Source organism: Arachis hypogaea, chromosome 13 (assembly GCF_003086295.3).
Source record: "Arachis hypogaea cultivar Tifrunner chromosome 13, arahy.Tifrunner.gnm2.J5K5, whole genome shotgun sequence".
Classification (NCBI taxonomy): Eukaryota; Viridiplantae; Streptophyta; class Magnoliopsida; order Fabales; family Fabaceae; genus Arachis; species Arachis hypogaea.
The window spans coordinates 25,139,457-25,161,280 of NC_092048.1; the positions used below are offsets into that span (position 1 = coordinate 25,139,457).

General features: G+C 32.0%; 1 long non-coding RNA gene across 1 annotated transcript; it reads left to right on the forward strand.

The window, feature by feature from the left end:
- Nucleotides 1-246: 246 nt before the first annotated feature.
- On the forward strand, nt 247-2,454 carry LOC140177894 (uncharacterized). Its single transcript, XR_011869479.1, has 2 exons — nt 247-1,191; nt 1,704-2,454. It is a non-coding gene; the product is annotated as an uncharacterized lncRNA (long non-coding RNA).
- Nucleotides 2,455-21,824: the final 19,370 nt, after the last annotated feature.

The following is a 21,824-nucleotide window of genomic DNA, read 5'->3' on the forward strand; positions in this document are numbered from 1 at the left end:
CTTTTGTTATTACTTTACAACTACCACCATGAATCATTTGTCTTCCCAAGTTTTATCATCATGCATGCATGATACATCACTTCGTGCAACCACCTAGTGTGCATGCACATTACTCTTCCCAATATCTGTTATTGTCATAATTCACATGCATGCAAGAATGCAACCACACGTTACCTTTATGCATCTACTTTTTCATCCTTCAAAGTTTTCAATTTTGTCATCTAGCTTTTGTTTTACACAAATTCTTTCTGCACATAGCACATCATAGACACCGTCATTTATTCTTAACCACACAATCCACATTTCACTACACTATAATTGCACATACACACTACACACATATCACACACTTCATTCTTCATGTTCATCTTCTTCTTTATTCACCTCACTTCATATTTTATTCTCTCCTCACTTATATATCCAAACTCTAAGTTTGGTGTTGAAACTGTTTTGCATACTGTGAGGTATTATTTCAAGGAATCAATATGTCTTTGTTCAAAAAGAGAAAAGGAAAGGAACTAGTCATTCCTTCATATGACGCAAACCAGTTCCGTTCCAAGTTTCATGAAGACCAATATAGCATGTGGACGGTGGATAAAATGATCATCTCCGATGTAAGATAAGACTTGAAATCGGATGACTATGCAGATGTTTAAGCCAAAATATCACGAAGAAAATGGAGTATCCTGGCCAATCCACCGAGAAGGATGGGGAACACATTGGTTCACGAGTTCTATGCTAATGCTTGGATAACCCTTGAGGAGGAAACCTAAGAACCCGAAGAGCCCAGCTTCATGAGCTATGTCTAAGGTCTACCCGTTGACTTTGAACCTCAGAATATTTGAAGGCTTCTCTGCCTCCCTCCCTAACCTCGCTCCTCTAATTCCAATTATTATGATTATAAAGTGAGAATGAGGAATAAAAAAGGGGAATACAAGGTGCTCCGTGACATATGTGTCCCAGGAGCACAATGGAAGCTTGATTCCAAGGGAGCACCGAACCAATTAAAGAAGACGGAGCTCATTCTTATTGCTAAGGGATGGTTGGATTTTATCCAACACTCTATTATCCATACCTCCAATCATTTTGAAGTAACAGTGGATAGAGCAGTCCTAAGCCACTCTATCATGACTGGGAAAGAAGTTAGAGTCGAGAACCTCATCCCCACACACGTACAAGCCATGGCTCAAAGTGAGGATTCAAGAGCAAAACTCATATTTTCGAGTATCATCGACCATTTTTGTCAAGCTACTAGGGTGTCTATTGAAGAAGACACCCATATTAAACTTGCAAGAAATTATAAAAAGGATTCTCATAATATAATTCGAATTAGAGTTTTTGAATATTCTTAATTCCTAAGTATGCAAGATTCATCAAGATAAGAAAAGTCTACATCTAATCATAGAGATTATTATAAACCCCACTTTTCACTTTAACATTGGATTTAAATTAACAAACTCTTTTAATTCTTATCACTAAGATCACCTCTGTTTATTCTTCTTTTTGTTTGAGGATAAGCAAAGTTTTAAGTTTGGTGTTGTGATGCCTTGGCATCTTTCATGATTTTCTCATATTGTTTTAAATAGTTTTTCTTAGGTTTAAATTCGAAGTTCTTATATTTTTAATGAATTTTTTATAGCTAATCATATTTTTGGAGTTGTTTAGAATTATTGTGCATTCATGATTATTCTTTAAAGAAACAGGGAGAAGAGAAGCAAACAAGAAAGGCACAAAATTGAACTCCCAAAAAAGCGAGGCACCAGATGCCCAGAATCTACCAAATGGACGCCCAGTACAACTCACCAAGTCCAGCACCCAAATGGACGCCTAGCTCCCAGAAGTTCAAAGCCCAGCGCCCAAAAATGAAGCCCAGTGCCTTCGACAAGAAAATGAAGGTTAGCGCCTGACTTGGAAGGGTGGCGCCTAGTGCCAAGTTTTCCAAAATGATGGGCGCCCTGCGCCAAGCTGGGCACCCAACTTTGAAGACCATTTCACCTCCCATTGATCCAAAAATGCATTGAAGTCTGGCACCAATATCCAAAGCCCAACACTAAGTCCAAAATATTCTCCCATGACGTTTTTAATTCAGCCCGCACTCTCCAAAAAATTCAAGATTTGAATGATTATTTATTGTTAACTTCTTCTAGAAAGATAAGATTTAGCTTTAATTTAGATTTGAATTATTGTTTTAGTTATCTTATCCTTTCAAAAATAATATTAGATTTAGTTTTTGAATTTAAATTTTAGGATAGGATTTAGGGAATAAATAAGTGAACGATGGTTCAGATGAAAGATATTTGAGCATTCCTGCATTTCCTTCATTGATTTTTGTTTATTTTCATCATGAGTCACTAAACCTACTCTGTTAATGTTAGGAGCTCTGTTTGATTTTCATGGATTGGTAATGTAATTTTTTTATTTTAATTAATGCATTGATACTTTTTCAAGAGTTGAGTTTCGTTCTTCATCTTAATAGTTAGAAGTATTGAAAAATATTCTAATTCACCTCTTGATTTATTCTTTGTTTTTGTGCTATAATTTTTTACTTTCTTCTTCTTTTCCTTTTGTTTTTTGATTTTGGTAATCACTTTTTTTTTTTATTTTGAGCTCTAATCAGAGCTACCTTTTTTTGCTTACTCTTAGAAGTACTCACGTGGATAGAGAGAGAGAAAGAGTGTTCGGTTACATTAGCTTTGGTTCAAATAGAAATGTGTTGTTATGGTTAGTGATCAGCAACTATTTCCTTGGATCATGAATGAGCAAGTTGAGTGCTTATGGACCTGAACCATTATTGGGCCTTATTAGCTTGTTATTGGGCCTGTTTTGATTATTATAATTTTCTGCCGAATGAACGAACCAATCACACACATAATTGAATTTTTAACCCAATAATAATGTTTAGTCATCATCAATTAATTGTTCTTGTTTTTTCAAACTCAACAATCATTATTTTTAATTTCTATAAAAATATATCTAATAAAGATATTGAAATAATTAATTTCATATAACTATAAAAAACGTAATTAAAAAAATGTACACAAACAATATTTTTTTAAATAATGAAACCATATAATAATTAAAAATATTTCATTTCAATATATATTATAACTTTATTTTTGAGATAATTGTTAGTAATTAAAAATATTCCATTATCTTTGAAGACGTTAATTATAAAATTGTGTGGCCTTCACAGCACATTATTGTCATGACCTAAAACAAAATAAGTATAAAAGTAACTTCTTTTCATTTATATTAATTTTGTTTTCTTAGTTTTATTTTTTAAATTAATTAATATATTTTTAGATTTTAATTACTTGTTAGTTAATCAATACATTATTAATTTTAATATTATTATTTATAAAATATCCCTGATTAATATTTTAATTAATCACTTTGTCTATTGTCGCTTCATTTAATTTTTTTGAAGAAATATAACGTATTTTAAAAAAAAATAGATAATCACATGCAAATATGTACCTAATATGCCTAATTTTGAAGAAATTAATATAAAAATATATATAAGTTTATATGCTTCATCAACTAAAAACTCACGACAAGAAACAAAGCATGTAAATATTCAAATAGCAACTGATAAACAAAGGTATTAATTAAATTAAAAAGGCGATAAAAAAATAATTAACTAATAAATACGCGTCTAATAATAATATGCAACTAAGAAGATGGATTTAAAATGCATGGCTTACAAACAGCGCCATTAGTGAGAACTAGGGTTGGAAGTGAGCCGAGTTGAGTCGAGCTAGACTAAGCTCAAGCTCGGCTCACAAAAATTGAGTTTGGCTCACGACTCGACTCATTAACAATCGAGCCTATTTCTTAAGCTCAAGCTCGGGTCACCAAAAGTTTACGAGCTGGCTCGAGCTCACGAACTGGTTCAAATAATAGAAACATAAATACATAATCTATAATTTTATATCAATAAATTATAACTTATATATTTTAAAAAAAATTAAAAGATCAATTTTATATATTGTTATCTATCAATAAATTATAAATTTTATATTTATGTCCTACATCAAAATTATATGTAAAAAACAAATATAAAATTTTAAATAATTAAAATCATTAATATATATAATTATATATTACTATTTCATATGTATATATATAATATTAAAAATATAGATTAAATGCATATATATATATATATATATATATATATATATATATATATATATATATATATATATATATATATATATATATATATATATATATAAGCTGAGCTTATCCAAGCTCAAACTCGACTCATTTAATTTATAAGCTCAATTCCAAGTTTAAGCTTGGCTCACTAGCTCACGAGCTTAGCTTATCGAACTATTAACGAGTCGAGTTCGAGCTAGCTCATGAGCTGGCTTGACTTATTTTCAGCCCTAGTGAGAACCAAAAAGAGAATCATAGAAGAGATAAATAATTATTAATAGAGTAAATAAAATGAAGTAACACACTAACACCCCAAAAAAAATAAAAAGAAGTTAATTTAATACCTATTTTATTTTAGGTCATGATAATAATATACTGTGAAGGCCATGCAATTTTATAATTAACGTCTTCAAAAATAACGGAATCTTTTTAATTATTACATGATTTCATTTTTTTTAAAAAGTATTGTTTATGTACATTTTTAAATTATATTTTTTTTATGGTTATATGAAATTAATTATTTTAATATTTTATTAAATATATTTTAACAAAAATTAAAAATAACGTCCATAAATACAATGACTTTAAATAAATATAAATACATTCTCACATTCTTATATAAAAATGTCATTCTCATATGATATATATATATATATATATTAATTATGCTACATGTATATAAATATATATTAAAAATAAATTAAATCACACACATATTTATACGTAAATATATTAATGATTAATTTTAATATATAAATAATATTTTTGTATATATATATATATATATGAAACTTTGTGGAGTTTGATTTGGAAGTAGAACAAAGTAACTGAGACAAAAGTGAAAGGACAAATAGCCTAACATATCAGCAGTTGTAAGTGGATTGTTCTCAAGGAACATCAACTTTAGGGCCTCTCTCTAAAAAGAGCGAAGAAAAAATTAAAGATTAATATGATTGATAAAGTAGTCAACACTATAGTTTTAAATTAGGAGTGATAATGAACAGGAAAAATAAAGATTCAGATTGAAGGAATCAATTTAATTTGTTTCCTGTCAACACGCAACATATACACCTTTTATTATGGATATGCAAACCAAACTATATATGATCATGATGATGGGACTTAAAGGGAAAGGAAGATAATCATTCTACCATTTTGTACAACGGACAAAATATAGGAATTAACATTTCAAGTAAGAAGTATGAATTGAACTATATAAATATTAATAGGTAAGAAACATTTTGAGTATACCATGATAACATATGTTTTAATAATTTTAACTATTAATTTTAATTAAGAAATTAATGTTAGTTATTAATTAACCTCAATTATATATTTTTGTGATTGAGATTAATTGTTAAAAATATTAAAACACTTAATTCGTGATATACTTAAAATGTATCCCAATAGATATATTTAATGAAAAAAGACAAATATAATAACGGTTCAAAATATATACATTTAAGGATAGTAATACTAAAAAGATAATAATCTAATCTAAAATAATTTTATTTAATTTAATATTTATAATGTTATGTATGTAATATCTATAAAATAAGAATATAAAATAAGATAAATAATAGTTAAAAAATAAAAATTAAGATAATTTTAAATTATTTTGGATTAATTTTTTACTGAATAAAACTATATAACCAAGTAAAATACTTAACTAAATTCAATCAAGTTGTTATAACCGTTTTCCACATCTTTTTCTCTCTCTTTTTTCCTCATCTTTTTTCTTTCGTTATCGTTGTCGTCATCACCATACCACCACCTCCATCTCCTCCTACTCCGTTACCATCATTATTATATCATCATTGTTATCGTTATTGTTATTGGTATTGTTATCATTGTCGTCTTCTTCTTATATGTATAATAATTCAAATTCAAAATGCACCAAAATTTTTTAATGATGACGACACATAAACAAACTCGATTCAAAACAAGTTCAGACTAAAAGTGCACTTTATTAAATTCAGAATGTACTGAAATTACTTAATAATCACGATACACAAATAAACTCGGTTCAAAATAAACACAGACGAAGTACGACTTATTTAAATTCATAATGCACCGAAATTACTTAATGATGACGACACACAAACAAATTCTATTTAAAACAAGCACAGACTAAAAGTGCATTTTATTTAAATTTAGAATGCACCAAAATTACTTACTGATGACAACACATAAATAAAATCAGTTCAAAACTAGTACAAACTAAGTGTACCTTACTTAAATCCAGAATACATTGAAATTACTTAACGATAACTCAAAACAATGCCCCCCTCCTTCTTCTTCATTATTTTCTTCTTCTTTTCTTGATCATCTTCTCTTTCTTGTTTTACCTTCTAGTGATTGTTCTTGTTTTATCCTTTTAATTAATAAGAATAAAAAAAATTGAACAAAAAAGAAAAAGAAACACATAATATTATAAAATTATTAGGAAGAGAAAGAGGAAAAGAAAAAAAATGCAACAACAATAACAACAATGAAAAAACGACAATAAAGAGAAAACATACGAAGGAGAAGGAGAAAGAACACGGAAGAGGAAGAAAGAGAAAAAAGAGAAAGAAAAACGTAAAAATGTTTATATTGGTGAAATAATTAGAATGTATATTCTTACTAATAAAACTGATTTTTATTAAATTTGGATTAATTTAATTGAACTTAACTATTAAAAAAACGTGTATGTGCGTGTAGCAAGACTACTTTTCTACTGCCATATATTTGGCCTAACCTTCCCAAACTTTTATTATTTAAAGATGTAAATTTAAGTTTTTCTATCATCATTATGACTCATTTGTAGATAATTAATAGAAATTATTATAAATATTCGTTTAGCAATAGATCAATATATCTATATATTTAAGAGTATATTCTAAAAATTTGGATAAAAATAAATTTTTAAAATACATATTAAATATACTCTTAAATTATATAAGTATTCTTAAATTTTACAATCCTATAAAACTAAAGTTGATATAATAAGTTAATTATTTAAAATTTAATTTAAATATACACAATATTCTAAATTCAAATAAAAGATAAAAAGAATTATTTCATATATTAAATCTGTTAGATTTATTATACGATATGAAGGTAACAGACCATAAAGGGTGAAATTGAAGAAGAAGAAAGATTGATGAAGAAGGGAGATTAGAAGAGAAAACAGAAAAAGAGAAAGGAAGAGAATTTCATTGATTGAATCAGAAAATTGGTGAAAAGAGAGTCACTTGACACAGATGATGAAGATCACTACTTATAGAGAGTGACCAGAAGAAGCTTTTAGCACTTACTGGCTACTGATAGCTTCTAACTAACAGAATAATAGAAAGGAAAAGAAGAAAGCTTAACAGAATTAACAGAATGTAAAAGAGCTCACACACTCTCTAATCACACCATAACACTTATCATCATCTCTAGTTGTCTTCATTCTGCTTTATTGGTGACTGAACAACTGCTATTGCTGGTGATTTGTTGTTGATCATGGACACTTTGCCTCGAAAGTGAAGGAAGCTCTCAGAGGGCACTGCCTTTGTGAGGATATCGGCTACTTAAACTGAGCCTGGAATGTGGTTGACACGAATTACTTTACTGTTGACATGGTCTCGAACAAAATGCAACTTTATTTCAAAATGTTTAGACTTGGAGTGAATGATGGGACTAGCAGCAAGCAAAACAACACTCAAATTGTCACAGTACAACATTGGTGTCTTTGGTAGGGGATACAGCAACTCACTCATCATGGTCTTTACCCAAATTAGCTCTGCTACTGCATCTTCTATACTCCTGTATTCAGCCTCAGTGCTTGATCTAGCCACTGTCGTTTGCTTCTTTGATGTCCAAGAGATTAAATTTGTCCCAAGAAAAATAAAGTAGCTACTAGTGAATTTCCTATCATCTGGATCCCCAGCCCAGTCCGAATCACTATATGTAGTTATTCCCAAGGAAGTCTCCTATTTTAAATGCAAGTCATAGCTAGTTGTTCCACTGAGGTACCTCAGCACACGTTTGACCATTCTCTAGTGTGACTCTAGAGGAGCTTGAACAAACTGAGAAAGCTTGTTAACACTATAACATATCTCAGGCCTCGTTATGGTTAAGTATTACAAGCTGCCAATGACTAACCTATACAGTTGTGGATCATAGAAGCTTGATCCTCCAAGAGCTGTGAACTTCACTGTGGAAGGTAGAGGAGTATGACAGGGTGCCCAGCCCACCATGCCAGCTTTCTTTAACACCTTACCAATGTACTTTTGTTGGGTAAGTACCAGACCTCCATCATGAGTTTTGGTTACTTGAATTCCAAGAAAATAATGTAGGTCTCCCATGTCTTTCAAAGTAAACTTATCATTCAGATTTACTATCACATCCTCCACAATCTTTGGAGATTCACCAGTTACTATGATATCATCAACATACACAAGCACATAGGTTTTTAGTCCACTGACTTCTTTAATAAAGACTGAAATATCAGACTTTGTTTCCATGAAACCAATCTCTCTTATGCCATTTGCCAGCTTATGGTACCACTCTCTTGGGGCTTGCTTTAGCCCATAGAGAGCTTTGGTGAATTTGCACACCAAGGAGGGATCTCCTTGTTCATAACCTAGAGGCTGCCTCAAGTAAACCTCCTATGTTAAATCACCATGCAGGAAGGCATTATTAACATCTAATTGCCTAATTGTCCAGTACTTGGATACAGCAATGAATAGTAACAGCCTAATAGAAGTGGATTTCACCACTGGGCTATAGGTTTCTGTAAAGTCAGAACCAGGTTTCTAAGCATACCCTTGAGCAACCAACTCTGCCTTGTGTTTTTGCAAAGTTCCATCTGCATTGAACTTTAATCTAAATACCCACCTGCTGCCTATTGCTCCTTTGTTTGGTGGAAGACTCACTAATTCCCATGTTTTGTTCTTGATCAAAGCAGCATATTCTACATCCATAGCTACCTTCCATTCTGGGAAACTGAGGGCTTGTTTTACAGTTCTTGGCTCTACACTAACAAGAAAGACCTTTGGCTTGACTATGCTAACCTTACTCCTAGTGATCATTGAGTGAGAGTTTACTGTTGCAGCTGATTGAATAAGTTCTGGATCCTCAAAAATTGGCAGCACAATTTCAATGTCATTAATGGGAATTGGAATTGGAATTGATGAGGTTGTTGTTGGCACTTGAGACCTAAATAGAGAATTGGATGTCTGAATAGGGATGGTAGAGGGTATGGTTGCTGGCTTCTGATGTATGATTGAGAAGCTAACTTGAGAGGAAGTATTGCTAGCAAAGGGTTGTTGTCTTGAAGCTTGATCCCTGAAGCTTGCTTGCTGAGAATAATTCTGCCTAGCTTCAATTGAACTTGGCACGGAGACTTGGAATGGTTGGAATAGTAGGTAATGCATCCTCATTGCCTAGGACGGTTTGATCGTGAGTATGATGTGTTGCTTGCTGAAAGGGAAACTGGTCTCAAAGAACACAACATGAGGAGTGATTATGACTTTTCTATCTTGAGTAAGACACTTGTAGCCTTTGTGAGATGTTCCATAGCCAATAAAGGTGAAGGGGGAAGATCTGAAGTCTAATGTATGCTTGTTGTAAGCTCCATGATGAAGAAAACACAGGTAACCAAAAACCCGAAGCTGTTCATAGGAGGGTTTTTTGCCAAACATTTTTTCAATAGGATACATGCCACTAAGACTGGTGTTGGCAACATATTTATCAGCTTTGCAGCAGTGGTGAAGGCCTTTCCTCAAAATTTAGTAGGCATTGATGCACCTACAAGTAAGGTAAATCCCATTTTGACCACATGACAATGCTTCCTTTCAGCAACTTTATTCTACTGATGGACATGAGGACGTGAGAACCTGCATACAACTCCTTTGGCCTGCAATAGCTTTGATAAACTCATATATTCAGCAGCATTATCACTTTGCAACATTTTTAATTTCGTGTTTAATTGTAGTTCAGCCATTTGTTGGAAGTGATTAAATACGGATTTTAATTGAGCTCTAGATTTAATTAGATAAAGCCACGTGAACTTTGAAAATGCATCAATGAAGTTTACAAAGTACCAATGTCCATTATTATCTGAGATGGGAACTGTCCCCCAAATATTAGAATATACAAGTTCTAAGAGATGATTGTATACAGTTTGTCAAGAGAAAAAGGGTAAATGATGGGATTTGCCAACACAGCAGGTTGAACAGGTAACTTTGGTCACAAGAAAAGAAATTTAAAAAGTCTTTAGCACTTTTGACACAACACTATGGTTTGGATGTTCTAGCCTAGCATGCCAAATCAGCAAATCATCCTAATTTCTTACTGATGCAATGTAAGTTTCTGGGGGTTGTATGGATTGTATGCTTTGAAGAGTTGTGAATTTATAAAGGCCTTTATGAACAATGCCTTGAAGAAAAATCTCCTAAGTGTCTTTTGTTTTTATACAGCACCTGATGCATGAGCATCTTCTCTATCTTTTTCTAGTGAATTTGCATTCAAATTATTGAATTTAATCAAGATTTAATTACCATTAGCCACTATGAATGCTACTTTGAGTTGTTTGCAATTTCTGTTTATTTCAAGTAGCATTTGGATGGATTTGACGGATTTTTGTAGAAGAAAAGGAAGAAAGTGAATGATGTTGTCAACCCCGACCTCCTTGCACTCAAATAGAAATAACTTGAGCTACAGAGGTCCAATTGACGTGATTCTAGCAGCATTAGAAAGCTAACTTCCAGGACTTTCCAACGATCTCCAAGGGAAATCACACGCATCTCTTCACGTTGAACTTGGGATTTAACAAGTTCAGCGTGGATTCAAAGGAAAGCACAAGTAACGCACTGTATCATCTATGCTAAACTTGATATTTGCCAAGTTCAGCGTGGACATTAATGTATCAAGTGGTCCCCAATACGTCTAGAGGCTGCACGAGAAGCAATTAATAAATTTTGATTTAACTTTATTTCTTTTATAAATAGGAAAATATATTATTTAGTTTTAGGAAATATATTTTACATTTATTAGGAATATCTCTTCTCTTCTACCTCATTCCAATTTACAGTTTTACGAATCCTAATTTTTCTCTCTGAACCATGAGTAACTAAACCTCCACTGTTAAGGTTAGAAGCTCTATCTATTGTATGGATTGATACTATTACTTTTCTATCTTAATTCATGTATTGATTTATAATTCAAGAATTGTTTTTGTTCTTTATCTAATGAATTTGGGTGGAACGGAAGTATGACCATTGTTCTAATTAGTTCTTGTATAACTTGAAAAAGCTCTTTACTTGAACAACAGCTTAAAAACATATTCTCCTAAATTTCTAATTATCTGGACTTAAATATGTTTTTAAGTTGTTGTTCAAGTAAAGAGCTTTTTCAAGTTATACAATAACTCAATTAGAACAAGGGTCATACTTCCGTTCCACCCAAATTCATAAGATAAAGAACAAAAACAATTCTTGAATTATAAATCAGTACATGAATTAAAATAAAAAAGTAATAGTATCATCCATACAATAGACAGAGCTTCTAACCTTAACAGTGGAGATTTAGTTGCTCATGGTTCAGAGAGAAAAACTAGGATTCGTAAAACTGTAAATTGGAATGAGGTAGAAGAGAATAGATATTCCTAATCCTAATAAATGTAAAATATATTTTCCTATTTATAGAAGAAATAAAGTTAAATCACAATTTATTAATTGCTTCTCGTGCAGCCTCTAGACGTATTGGGGACCACTTGATACATTAATGTCCACGCTGAACTTGGCAAATATCAAGTTCAGCGTGGATGATACAGTGTGTTACTTGTGCTTTTCTTTGAATCCACGCTGAACTTGTTAAATCCCAAGTTCAACGTGGAGAGATGCGTGTGATTTCCCTTGGAGTTTTCAAGTCCACGCTGAATTTGGAAGGAGCCAAGTTCAGCGTGGAGGATGCAGAGATTGTTGGAAAAGAAGTATACACTAATATACGTTGTTGGAAATCTCTAGAAGTTAGCTTTCTAATGCCGCTAGAATCACATCAATTGGACCTCTGTAACTCAAGTTATTCCTGTTTGAGTTCAAGGAGGTCGGGGTTGACAACATCATTCGCTTTCTTCATTTTCTGCTACAAAACTCCGTCAAATCCATCCGAATGCTACCTAAAATAAATAGAATTACACACAACTCAAAGTATCATCCATAGTGGCTAAAAGATATTTAAATCTTGATTAAACTCAACAATTTGAATGTAAATTCACTAGGAAAAGATAGAGAAGATGCTCATGCATCAGCACCTATCATCATGGAATTCAAAGAAGACTTGATTGTCACAACAAAATTGATATACACTCATCAAGTTCTTTGTAATTTCAGGCACACACAATAATTTTCTAAAGTATAACATCCTAGAGCTCAAATCAGATTTAATGCACGAATTATCAACAAAGGAAATTCGTAAACCTGTGCCATTACCAACTATGACTTGCTCATAACCACAGTACTCCTCTTTTTCTAACAGATTCTGCTCATTGGTAGTCATGTGATGTGTAGCTTCTAAGTTAAGATACCAGTTTAGATCCTGAACTGTGGCAAGTGTTGCTAAAACATTGCAAAAATTGGCATAAGGCTAAGAGATCTGTTGAGAGATCTGACGTTGAGAGATCTAATTGCTATAGATCTTATTATTTCCATTTCCATTGATGTATCCTTCATTACTGTAGATCTGATTGTTTCCATTGCTATATCCTTTATTGCTATATCCTCCACCTTCATAATCTCCTTCATATGAATCTTTATTGTATCTATACCAGCAAGTTCTTGCTGTATGACCTATTTTGTTGCAGATCTGACATTGTGGCTTCTTATTCATATAACCTCTTGTGTTGTGCATCCTTCCTCCTCTATTGGACTGACCCCTACCAGTTGTAAACTGTCCACCATTGGTTTGTTCTTGCAGTGAGGTATCTTGAGCAAATCTTCCTCCATTGAATACACCTCTGCCTTTTCTAAACATTCTTCCCCCTCTTCCCTGAAATCTACCTTTGAAGCCTCCTTGGCCGAATTGAGTGATGTTAGCTTGTACAAACGCTTCTGCCTTCCTGAATCTGGCAAGCATGCTCTCATGTGCATGTAGTAGTGCTTCTAATTCAGTAACTGTTATGCTTTGAGATCTTCCTAATACAGAGGTATACACTGAGGAATACTCTTCGGTTAGGCCATGCAAAACTGCATTTACATGATCATTTTCATTTATTGACTCTCCTACAGAAACTAGTGCATCAATTGTGCCTTTGATCGAAAGTACATACTCGATCACAGAGGCTCCGATCTGAAGAGTACTGAACTTGTGTTTCAGTTGCATTACCTTTGTTTTGATTTGAGAGGCAAAGTGATCCTCCAAACTCTTCCAAACTTGATGTGTATAAGTGCATCCAACCTAATAAACGGCTTTTTCATTGAGGTTAAGAGCCAAGATTTTTTTCATTGTTGATACTGTGGATTCAACACTGCATCGGTTTCATTTTCTGTAGCTACATACTATTGAAAATTTCTTTTTTTTGTGACATGACTCAGCATATCATTTCGTTCAATGATTCACTAGTTCTTGTGAAATTGAAGAAGAAGAAAGATTGATGAAGGGGGATTAGAAGAGAAAACAGAAGTGATGAAGATCACTACTTATAGAGAATGACTAGAAGAAGCTTCTAGCACCTAGTGATGGCTTCTAACTAGCTAATAGAATAATAGAGAGGGAAAGAGAAAAGCTTAACAGGTTTAATAAAATATATATAAGAGAAGCGAGATTCAAACTCCCAACACTTGTTTAAGCAAAAAAGTAAGTTTATCACTCGACCAACCCAAGTTGTTGGCTCACACACTCTCTAAACACACCATAACACCTATCACATAACACAGAGAATATGAGAGAATAATTTATTCCTTAACTACTTTTCGGATCCTATTGGAATAATTGCCGCGTTTGATATATTTCGTATCCTCTAAATTGTAATTTTGTCACACTATTCAAACTTCTGCATATATGAGAGAAAATTGAAGACCCAAATAAAAATTGTTTTAAGCCACATGATTCATGCATGAATTCTTTAATTTTAATTCAAGCTATACATGACAGCATCAACACAAAAGAAGCCAGTTAGGTTCAGTTGCCTTATACACCGCACTTCTACATGAGAAATGAAAAGATTAAACCCTAAAAAAGGTAATTATTATAATGATGGAAAAACAACTAGAGAGAAGGGCAAGAGTTTAATTTAGATACATTAAAATTTTTACACTAACCTCCAAGACTCCAACTATATTATTGTTCTATTTTTTTCTTGAATTTCGTTTACATAATACACAAAAAATTAACGGCTTTTAATCCGTGTGACGGTAATTGATTAAATGTAATAGAAACAGAAGTTTATTTAGACCACGGACACTATCAATAGATAGAAACTAAACTCAATATAAATAAAACTTGTGTGTTTCTTCAGGTCATCATGATAGCCATCAATTGAAAAAGAGAAATAACCAGTTACAAATTGTTCATATATAGGAGTATTATTAGCCTACTAATATAACCAATACATTTGATTAACCTTATTTAATTCTAATAAATGCTTACCACCATCAAGTCCAATAAAGGGACTAACTTACTAACTCACCAGAAGAACCAAACTAACATTATTTATTTTTCTTGATGGAAATTAAAAAACTGATATTTTGGTCATCCAAAAATATTTTAATTTGATAAAATATATTTTTTTTCATAATTGAAAAATAATTCATATATTTGATTTAATTTTTTGTTGAAATATTTAAAAATATTTAGAAATTAAATATAAAAAACCGAATAAAATTTCAATTTCTAGACTTTTATCCAATTCTTTTGAATTTTAGGAGATTCCCATAAAAAATTACTAAAAACATTACAATTAACATAAAATGGTTAAATTTAGAGGACCGAAAAATTTTATTTTGCTAAGCTAACTTACAAAATTTATGTCGAAATCTAATCTTTAGAGTACTTTTTTTAGTATGTCTATTTTTTAGTGCATTTTGTCAAATTGAAATCTTTTCTAAAAGCCTAAATATCATTTTTTTTTCTTTTAAAATAAATTAAAACAACTTTATGAAAAATTAATTTTTTTGAAAGCCACTTACTATTTTTTCACCTTTAACCCCAATAGCCTATTCCGAAATGTGGCATTCAATATATATTATTCCTGCAATGATTAACAAGCATTAGTTGAGAAAAATCAGAGATATGCAATATATATATATATATATAGATGTGATGTGCGTTGAGAAATAAATTAAAAGATGCATGTGAATATTTTTTTTTTTTTTTTTTAATTGTTTCTGTATGAACTTACTCTATTTATTTTGATTTAGAAAAATAATATTTGTATTTACACAATATTACTGTACTCATATATAATAGAAATAAAATTTTAGGAGAATCAAATATAAAAAATTAGTTATCAAAGAAAAAAAGTACACACTCAAATTGTTTCGGAGAGAATTTCAATTCATACACTTTGGTTTTTGTTTTGTTTGATTTTTGTTCAATTCTCAACTGTGTGCATCAATCAAGCTTGTATAAAAAAATCTCAATTCAAAAAATAGATATAATTCCTTTAAAAAAATGAGCTTAACTCAGGACTTATTAATTTAGTATCAAAATTGGAATGCAACTGGGATGCAACAATGAGATTTGTATATGACATTCGAACAAATTTATATATAATGAAACAATATAATTAAATGTAACTTGAAAAAAGAACGGTTATAATAAATGAACTTAATAATTTAAAAGAAATGTTTAAAATAACAAAACAATAAACAAAGCTTAGAATTTATGTAAATAGATAAATTATAGTAATAAATAGAATAGATAAACAAAATAAATTGACTTTAAATACTCACATACACCTGTACCTCATAAATTTTTTTGAAGTCAATGTGATTTTAAAATTTTTAGATAGTTTTAGAGTAGCTTGAGAAGCTGAAAATTAAAGTCTCCTTGAACCTTTTTTACTCCTGTATTTATAGACAGAAATCTAACTATCTAAGTAATGCAAGCAGTTATATTTTTTCACATTCCTGAGTTGACTTACTCTCGAATCTTGGTCACCTACGTTCTTACCGCATCTTGATCACCAGGTAATCATCCCCACGTTTTCTTCCATCAAGGATACTTATTTTCCAAGTGTTTCTTCATACCTTTATTGTTTTGACTCAAAATCCTTCGTTAAGTTTCATTCTATCTATCGACTAAATCATTTGTCAATTTATTGTGTTCCAGATGAAAGTACCATTTTTATTGAACATTTTTGTACTAACAGTTTCAACAAATTATTTTTTTTTTTAGAAGTTTTAGAGAATTATTTTTGTCAGATAAATTAACCATTTTATTGTTTTAAAGAGAGATTAATTTATCTTACAGTATATATTTTAAGAACCTAAATGTCTTATGATAAAAAATTTTAAATATTTATGTCTTTGACACACATTAAAAAAATTAATTGAAAATGACAGAAAAACTAATTTATTTGACAAAAATAAATTTTGAAAAACTTTTAAGAATAATCATTTATTAAAGATCGACATGTCTAATATAAAATTCTTTTGAGAATAATTTGATATTTACTAAAAAAAAATAGATCTAATAAAGTCTTTTAGGACGCTCTCTTATAGACCGTACAACTCTATCTATTTGTATTCTCTAGTATGACTTCTTGGAACTTATACTAGCTAGCATGAGTTATTTTTCCAAGTGAACATGTCGTTGTTTTGTTTGCTATCTACATATACAAACAATAATATCCCCTTGTCCTACTTTAATTCAAGCACATATTGTTTGTTTGTATACCTTGTGTTATGCTGATTTTATGTTTTGCGGGTGAGCAAGACTTTCAAAACATAAATCGTGGTTCAATTTTTAATATTTGAGAGTGAAACCTAGCCTCTTGTAAGTAACAATTTGACGTGCATCAAAATTTGTACTTTTGTCAATAAAAAAATTACAAAAAGTATAAAATTATAATTACCCAAACAAATAACTATATTTATTATAAAAACTTTACAATAACTTTGCAGATTGAAATTAAAAACTATAACATTCCTTCTCAGAAGTTCGAAGGAATTGAAAATAATCGGTACAAAACTTGACCAAAAAAAAAAAAGTAGAATTATAACATACGAAATTAAAAACAATAAAGGTTACATAAATGTGAAGTGCAGAAGAATAGTAAAAAAAAGACAAATAAAAGAAAAGATGGAAGAACATTTACATAAATTAACTCAAGAATAAGTTTCAGAAAGTCAGTCACTGAGATATGAGAATTGTGTGAGTGTGATTCTAAAGAGAATTTTTAATCTTTTCTTCTTCGTAGAACCTTAATTAATTTATAAAAAAACATAGTCAATTATTTAATGACACGTGATTACTTTGATGGTTATCACTATGTAATAGATTGCGCCCAATTTTCATTTCTCACATTGCATACTTGTTGACGAAGTACTCCTCTAAGCAATACCTACACAGCCCCTTTCGACCACGTCCAAGTCATTACCGATTTTGACCCTTCGACATCAGCAACCATCTTGATCGAGTAACACCTTGTATATGGAAGCATAATGCAAGAAGCACGTGCAATTATGCCAATTATTATAGATGTATCCACACACAAAATTTAGTTCAAATGAGTAAATTCTCGTAATAATCTCTGAGATTCAGGTCATTACCCAATGTGATCCTCGAGATTTCAATTTTATCATTGTAGTTTCCTGATATAGTTTCGAACACCATAGTGGTCTTTAGACATCTTTCCAGTGATGACTCAGCTATCACAGTCCTGACGTGGCATCACCTTGCCACATTGGAAGGTGCCAAAATATTGTTGCTTTGGTTTGGCGCCCAGTTTAGCTAAAATAACGTTGTTTGGATGAAATTTAGAATGTAAAATGGTTTGTATCAAATACAAACACTTTATTCATCTTTACTACTTCCACCCTCCTTCTTCTTCTTCCTCTTCTCTTCATCAATGATGTTGTTGTAGGGTTCCATTAGTGGGGTTAAAGTTTTGCGATAAGAAATAGTCTGACTCAGGTGTTATTTAGGCGTTCGTCTCCTCTACCATAAGCCAGAGGTGTCTGCCATTTTCATTGTCAATGAAGGTATGTAATTATTATTATTTATTTGCAATGCAATAATTGTTCTTCGTTGTATCTGTGTTGTGTGTAACACCCTCATTATCAGAAGTCACGCTTCCGGCTGCACTACTCTGATAGCAAGAAGTATTACGACTACTTTACATACTAAACACTAAAATAGGAGCCTGTGACTCGACACTGTATTGCTGACTTCTTTGAAAACCGGAAATAAATACTTTATCTTAAGAAAAATACAAGCAGGCATAGATTCATATACAAGACTCCTTACATAGTAACTCATAATATAATATACATATAAAACATACAACTCCTATCCCTCTTACAAACTTGTAATAATAAAGACGAGGGAAGAAAATAATCTAATTAATACAACAACATATATAAACCAAACGCAGTATAACTCTCCATAATGCTTCCTCATCAGATTCCTGAAAGATAGAGCTGTAGGGGGTGAGAACCTAACCACATGGTCTCACCACGGAGTTTCAAAGTTATCATAAGAAGATATTTAACAAGAAAACTGTTTTCAAGCCCAGTGATTATCATTGCCTTATGAATCTTTTAAAAACCAATAGGAAATCATTCAAAAACCTTTTTAAAGAAACAATGTTTAATCTTTCAGGAATCCGAAACCTTTCCTTTCTTATAAGAAAATCTCAATCAGAAATCAACCATGCAATCAAACAACACAATCATTAATTCAGCATCAAAGTTCATTCTCAAATGTAGCATACCAGGACAAACACAGGCAAGACAGACAAGAAAAGCACAAGTAGGTAGTAGTTACAGCAAATAGTTCAAGTAGCAATTAAGAACAGTTTAGCAATTAGGCAAACCAAAATAAGTTCAAACCCAAGCAAAGCATACAAATGCATATGATGCATGCCTGTCCTATGGCTGATGAGGCTCATCTGTCGGTTATCCAGCCAACCCGACAAGTCTGAATAGTCCTTAGACTGTCCCCCGACGTGCATCCCCAAGAGTCTATGTGTAGCTTTTTCTCAAATAATCAATATTGCTCAATGGGGTACCGGGAATTTATATAGTGCCCGGTCACACTTACATCGTAGGGTCAACAGAGTATCGAGTTTTCAACCTGGTACACGTGGTGGCAAGCCATAGTACTTTATCCAGGGAACCTCATATTTCAGATAATTCAAACTCATAAGCCATATGAATAAATTCAAAGATCATATCTCAACATTCTCAATCATTATCATCACTCATCAACTCAAATCTCATTTCCAATTTCATTAAAAAAAAAACCATGTTTTAGAGAAAATCCTCATCATCCTTCTTTCCATTCCGTTCACTAACAATTCCAATTCAAGACATAATTCCTTCTTTTAAATAATTCACTCTTAACACATATAACGTTTAAAACTAAATCTTTTTAAATAATTACTTCAAACGAAACTTCCAATTTTATAAAATTTCGGTAGCATCTCCTCTAAAACTCGGACTTTGCCACCCTGTTCGGGTCCCATCCAAACATTTCTCAAACCTTTTCCAAATCTCAATCATTTTCCAAGATTCAACTAGTTTCAATATCAAATTATTTTCAAATCGAACCAATTCCAATAATAAAACTCTTTTTAAAATCAAATTAACTCAAATATTAAATCATTTATAAAATCAGACTAACTCATAATCAAATTGCTTTCAGAATCAATTTATTTTTATATCTTAAATTATTTCTAAAATCGATCCATTTATATTACAAAGTAAACTCCAAAAACAAAAAAAATCCACTTTTCATAATAATCAAGTAAATAACATTTTAAATCGGTTTTTATCAACAACCATACACCACTCACACAATCAAGCATTCAATAATCCAGTCCAACAAACCATCACATCCACAAGACAAATATAATCACAGAAGTATATCTTTTTGCATCAATATCTATTTATCACAACTTTGTAATATAAATTAGATTTTAAGAAAAACCCCTACCTCGATGTCGCGATCGCATAATTTAATACAACAGTCCCGCTTAGTCTAAACTCACAACAGCAGTGGCGATTCCAACACAACCGGGATGATGGCAGCATCACCAACTCCGATTACACTCGTAGCAACATTGAATTTGGTGAAATCAAACGCAGAACAACTCTAAAAATTCAAGGCAACACCCAAACTAAAATGGAATTAAAACCATTACGAACAGATAAACGAGACTAAGGCAGTTCAGAGTATAAAAGTGAAATAGAGTCAGGAAAAAAGCTAGACCTAGGGCAGTGACACTGAACTTGAATTGGGACAAGTCAACAGCAGCGATAGCAACGTTAGAACTAGCAGTAGCAATTCCAGTCACCCCAGCAGCAATGATTTTTAAAGAGCATCACCCATCACAGCCCACAGCTGCAGTGGCTTAATCCTAAAACATCAACGCCTTAAAGTTCTCAATCAACGGATAGAAGGACAATAACAGTGGAGGTTCAGAAACAAAATAACTTACAGTAACGAAGGAAAACAAGAAAACGAAGTGTAGCAGTAGCAGCACGGTGACTGCAACAACACAGGGAAGATGGCCTCCTCCCCCACCTCAGCTCGCGACTCCGGCGGCGGCGAGCTCCACAGACGGTGATGGCAGAGAGAGTAGCGGCGGCAGAAACCACCCCATCAACGCCTTCTCTCTCCTCGTGTCGTTCTGTCTCTCTCTCTTCGCATCAGGTCCTGCTTGTGGTGGCTCGATAGCAACTCGCGACGCCGGTGCGACACGGAGGTCCGACGGCGATGGTGATAACGAGGTGCAACGAAGCCGGCGGCACACGGCACGACGGCGATGGCGATGCGCTTCACTCGCGCGAGCTCCCCCTGCTCCGCGACACACTCTCCTCGTTCCTCCTTCATCAGCGACGATGGCAGCACGACGAGCGGCGGTGACTCACCGGCACACTCTCCCCCCTTCTCTCTTCTGATTCACACCCTCTCCTCTCTTTTCTTTCTTTCTGTGGATTTTGCTGCTGCTATGTGTTGTGTTGGTTAGTTTAATTTTGGAAGAAAGGAAAAATGGGTGAGGCGGCTGAAGGGAGTGGAAAAGTTAGGGGTTAGTGTTTTAGGAAGTATTTAACAAATTAGGATTTAATTTGGGATAAAAGTGAAATTAAGAATTTCGAGTAAATTGAGATTTGGTAAATTTTAATAAAATTAAAGTATATTGTATAAATTTAAAAATCTAATTTAATCTCTTAAAATTACTTTAAGAATGCTACCTAATTATTAATTTACTAATCAGCTTTTAATAAAGTATTCTAATTTAAAATTAGAAATAATATAATTTATTTTCTGTTTATAAAAATTAAAGTATTAAATTCTAAAATCTCAATTATTTAAATTAGGTCATATAAAATTCTTGTTATTTCATAACTACCAACTTTATAACTTAAATATAGAAAATAATTCAATAATTGTAAAATTAGACAAAATTCTAATTTAAATAGCCAAACCTCATTATTTCTCGAATTTCTAGAACTTTAATCATGAAT